This window comes from Galeopterus variegatus, unplaced genomic scaffold, assembly GCF_000696425.1.
Source record: "Galeopterus variegatus unplaced genomic scaffold, G_variegatus-3.0.2 Scaffold2368, whole genome shotgun sequence".
NCBI lineage: Eukaryota > Metazoa > Chordata > Mammalia > Dermoptera > Cynocephalidae > Galeopterus > Galeopterus variegatus.
Genome location: NW_007728479.1, coordinates 41,824 through 46,980, shown reverse-complemented (window position 1 = coordinate 46,980; position 5,157 = coordinate 41,824). Strand labels below are relative to the sequence as shown.

At 34.8% G+C, this 5,157-nt stretch overlaps 1 protein-coding gene across 1 annotated transcript in view; it reads right to left on the bottom strand.

Moving 5' to 3' along the window:
- Positions 1-5,157, bottom strand: part of TBC1D12 (TBC1 domain family, member 12) — a gene marked incomplete at its 5' end in the record, with an annotated part of 70,829 nt that overhangs the window by 42,736 nt on the left and 22,936 nt on the right. The gene's annotated exons all lie outside the window — the stretch shown is intronic.

Below are 5,157 nucleotides of genomic sequence, written 5' to 3'. Positions count from 1 at the left end.
CTCAGCCACTACCAGCAGTAAGTTATACATGGATATTATACTGCTCAGGGATGAACTGTACTAGAAGAAAATATAGCGGAAACACTTCAATACATTGGTCTAGGCAAGGACTTCTTGGACAGGACAGGCACAGACAACGAAAGCAAAAATAGACACACAAGATTATATCAAACTAAAAACCTTCTTCATAGCACAGGAAATATTTAAAAAAGAATGAAGAAACAACCTATATCATAGAAAAAATATTTCCAAACTATGCAAGGGGTTAATATCCAGAATATAAAAGGAACTCAACTCAATAAAAGAAAAAAAATCCAATTTAAAAATGGGCAAAAGATCTGAATAGACATTTCACACACACACACACACACACACACAAAAAAAAAACATACAAATGCCCAACAGGAATATGAAAAATGCTCAGCATTACTAATCATCACAGAAATACAAATCAAAACCAAAATGAGATATTATTTTACCCAGTGAAAATGGCTATTATCAAAAAGACAAAAAGTAACAAATGGTGGCACAATATAAGAGTAAGGGAAACTCCCATATATTGTTGGTAGGAAAGTAAATTAGGAAGCCATTATGAAAAACAATATGGAGATTCCTCCGAAAATTAAAAATAGAACCACCACATGATCTAGTAATCTCACTACTAGATATATATCCAAAAGAAATGAAATCAGTATGTCAGAGATATATCTGCACAGCCCTGTTTACTGCAGCACCATTCACAATAGCCAAGACATGGAATCAACCTAAATGTCCATCAAAGGATGAATGGATAAAGAAAACGTGGTATATTTACATGCAATGAAATACTATTGAGTGAACCATAAAAAAGAATGAAATCCTGTCATTTGCAGCAACATGGATGAGCCTGGAGGACATCGTTTTAAGTGAAATAAGCCAAGCACAGAAAGACAAATACCATGTGATCTCGATTATGTGTGGAATCTAAAAAAGTTTATCTCACAGAAGTAGAGAGTAGAACAGTGTTTACCAGAGCCTAGGAAGAGGAGGGGTGAGGGGAAGATGTGGAGAGGTTGGCCAATGGGTACAAAGTTACAGTTAGATAAAAGGCTACTGCAAAGTAGGGAGACTATAGTTAACAATAATACTTACTTCAAAATAACTAGAAGAGAGGATTTTGAACATTCTCACCATAGAGAAAAAATAAATGTCTGAGATGATGGATATGCTGACTACTCTAATTTGATCATTACACATTGCACGCATATATTGAAACATCATACTATACCACATAAATATGCACATTACATAGAAATTATAAATTTGAAAAAATAAATGTCTGAGATGATGGATATGCTGACTACTCTAATTTGATCATTACACATTGCACACATATATTGAAACATCATACTATACCACATAAATATGCACATTACATAGAAATTATAAATTTTTTTAAAATAAAAATTTTTAAGTTTTGTTCTTTTTAAACGATTAATAAAATTGATTAACTTCTAGTAAAATTGATCGAGAAAATAGAGAAGACAAAAATTGCCAAAATCAAGAATGCAAGAGAAAGTATCACTATCCATATCACAATACAGCAGACGTTAAAATGATAAGACAATATTATGAACATTCCAATAAATCCAACAACACAGATGAAATGCAAAAATCTCTTGAAAGACACAAGTCACCAAAACCGACTCAATAAGAAACAGAAAACTTAAATAGCCCTATATCAATTAAAATATTAAATTTATAACTAAAAGTCTGCTAAACAAAAACAAAAACATCCATGCTTCACTTAAATCACTAGTTTTCAGCCTAAGGGACGTCTCACAATGTCTACACACATTTTTAGTTGTCATATTTGGGGGAAGAGGTTGCTACTGGGATCTACTGAGTAGAGGCCAGAGATACTGCTAAATATCCTACATTTCACAGGAAAGTCTCCCACAACAATACTTACGTGGCCTAAAATGTCAAAATTGCTGAGGCTGAGAAACCTTGGCTGAGATGATTTCACTGGTGAATTCTATCAAACATTTAATGAAGTAATAATACCAATTCTACACAAATTATTTCAGAACAAAGAAAGGGAAGACACAATCCCTAATTCATTAAATGATGCCAGCATTCCTCCAATACCAAAATCAGACAAACACATTAAAAGAAAATTACAGACCAATATCCCTTATGAATATGGAAGAAAAAAAAACAATATTTTAAAATAAATATTAGCAATTTTTAAAAATTAGCAAATTGACTTTTGGTTTTCTAGTCCAGCACATAAGGAGCTTAGAAGTTGTCACTCCATCCTAACAAGTAAAAACCTGAACAAAATAAAAAATCAACAAGTCTTCCTAATCAGGAACAAGAGGCCACAGGGCAAACCACTGCCACCAAAATTGAAGAGACAGACTGGCTGATACAGAGAATAACAACTTACCAACATAGAAACCCATAAGCAGAAATTTCTATGGGAATCAGTGCTGAAGTAGTAAATCATGAACTGTAACTGGCAAATTGCTGGAGGCTCAGTGTGGACAAGTTTGAGTTAAAACCTCCAGGCAGACCCAGGCCCACACACTTTTGGAGTTTTACCTCCAGAAGCACTACCAAGTCCTCAGAATGAATATCGGTGAAAAATCTCTTTGTGCTTCTAGCAGGGTGAGGAGAAAAGTAATCAGTTGGAAATACATTATAGCATTACTAGTTTTCTTTGTTTTTTTTTTTTAAGTAGGGCCTGCTCTCGGGAGAAACTTGTCGCTTTGCCCCCCATGGATTTGTCACCCCACTTCCCCTGGGTAACAGAGATGCAAAGGATTACTCAAAGCCCATCTCTTCCAAGCAGTGAGAGACCCTGAAGTGGTTAATATCCCACTGGAACCCTCAAGCAAGAGGCATCCCTTCCTTGGGAAATTAACCCCGAATTGGGGTTCTCTTCCTGCATTTATTTTCCAGACCAGGAAGTTACAGGAAGAGAACATAGGTGGAGCTATAGTTTAACAATACAGGCTAGTAACTTTCAGTGAAAGAAGCCAGATGACATTCCAGTAGACAATTAAGTGGTCCTATCAACAAAAGCTTGATCTTAGCAAATATTCCTTCTCCCTCCAGTAATTTTCCAGTATCTACACATATCAATAAGTAACTAGTCTGTCCTTGAGCCAGCAACCTTGCTGTGTTAGAATTCTTTATCTTACACCANTCTTCTGCAAGGTCAATATTTGAAACTTCAAGGCTTTGGAAAACCAGGCCCTGTGAAGTACATTTGCTTTAAGAATCCTCTACAGAAACTATTTTACCAGAGCCTAACTTACTAGGGTGTTATCAGAGCCTAACCTACCTAGGGAAAGGGAAATACCAAACTCCAGTTCCTGCCAACCTTCTGCACAGGGAACAGGAAATACTAAACTTCAGCCCCCTCTAGACATTCTGTCCTGATGAAGGAGAAAAAAACAAAACTAAGAAATACTGTGAAATTTACAGTCCAGAGGCACAGACTCACCAAAAGACTAAGACCTAATCATAGGACTTCAGAATGCTTCCCTTGCCCCCACTTCTTACTGCCACATTACTAAATGCCTGTATATCAGTTCCTTTTAACAAGTACATCATGCTCACCTTTCAACAAAAATAATAAGGCATAATAACTAAAAGGCAAAAAAACATAGTCAGAAGAGACTGAACAAGCATCAGAACCAGAGTCAGATATGACTGGAATGTTGGAATTATCAAACCTGGAATTTAAAAACAAACAAAACTATTCTTAATACACTCGTGGCTTTAACGGAAAACATAGGCAACATACAAGAACAGAGGGATAATGTAAGAAACAACAGAAATTCTAAGAAAGAATGAAAAGAAATACTACAGATCAGGAACACTGTGAAAGAAATAAAGGGCTGGCCAGTTAGCTCACTTGGTTAGAGCATGGTGTTGGTAACACCAAGGTCAAGGGTTCAGATCCCTGAACAAGCCTGCTGCCAAAAAAAAAAGAAATGAAGAATTCCCTTGATGGGCTTACTAATATACTACTTAGAAGACATCATTAGTAGATATGGTTGAGGGAGAATCTTTGAGCTTGAGGATACGACAACAGAACTTTCAAAACTGAAAAGCAAAGAGAAAAAACACTGAAGAAAAAAAAAAAAAGAACAGAATATCCAAGAATGAACAGAAGGAAGGAAAGGAGCAATATTTGAAGTAATAATGACTGAAAATTTCCTTCAAATGAATGTCAACACCAGCCCAAAGGTCCAGAAAGCTCATCAAGTAGGATAAATGTCCCCCAAAAAACAACACCTAACCATATATTTAAACTTCAGAAAATCAAAACTAAAGTAACAATTGTGAAAGATGGCAGAGGAAAAAATACCCTACCTAGAGGAGCAAAGACAAGAACTTCATCTAGCTTCTCAAAAATGCAAGCTAGAGAGCAAAGTGAAATATGTAAAGTGTTGAGGAAAAAAAGTCACAAACCTAGAATTCCATATCCTGTGAAATTATCCTTCAAAAGTGAAAGAGAAATAAAAACTTTCTCAGACAAACAAAAATTAAGGGAATCTGTTGCCAGTAGACAAGCTTTGCAAAAAAAATGTTTAAAAAAAAAAGTTCTTCTGAAAGAAGAAAAATTATTAGGTCAGAAACTCAGATTAGCATAAGGAAAAGAAGTTCATGAAAGAAGGAAAAAGAGAAGGTAAGTAAAAACGTTTGTTTTTCTTATTCTTAATTGATCTAACAGAAGGCAATTTATTCAAAATAATAGGAACAATGTATTTAATTATGTATGCACAAGCGCACGCACACGTGTGTGTACATGCATTTATGTGTGTGTATGTTCACGTATAAGTGAAATGAATGACAGCAATAATACAAGAGACGGGAAGGAGGAATTAGGAATATTTTGTTATTATAAAATACTTGCATTATCAATGAAGTGGTACAGTGTTATTTAAGAGTGGAGTTGGATTAGTTGTCATCATATACAGCAAACTTCAGAGCAAACACTACAAAAGTAAAAACAAAAAAAGGAGTATAACTGATACACTAAGAAATTGTAGAAAATGGAACCATATAAAATGCTCAATTAAAACCAAAAAAAGGCAAAAAAAAAAAAAAAAAAGAAAAAAAAAGAAAAGAAAAAAGGGTGGAAGACAAAAATAGGAACAA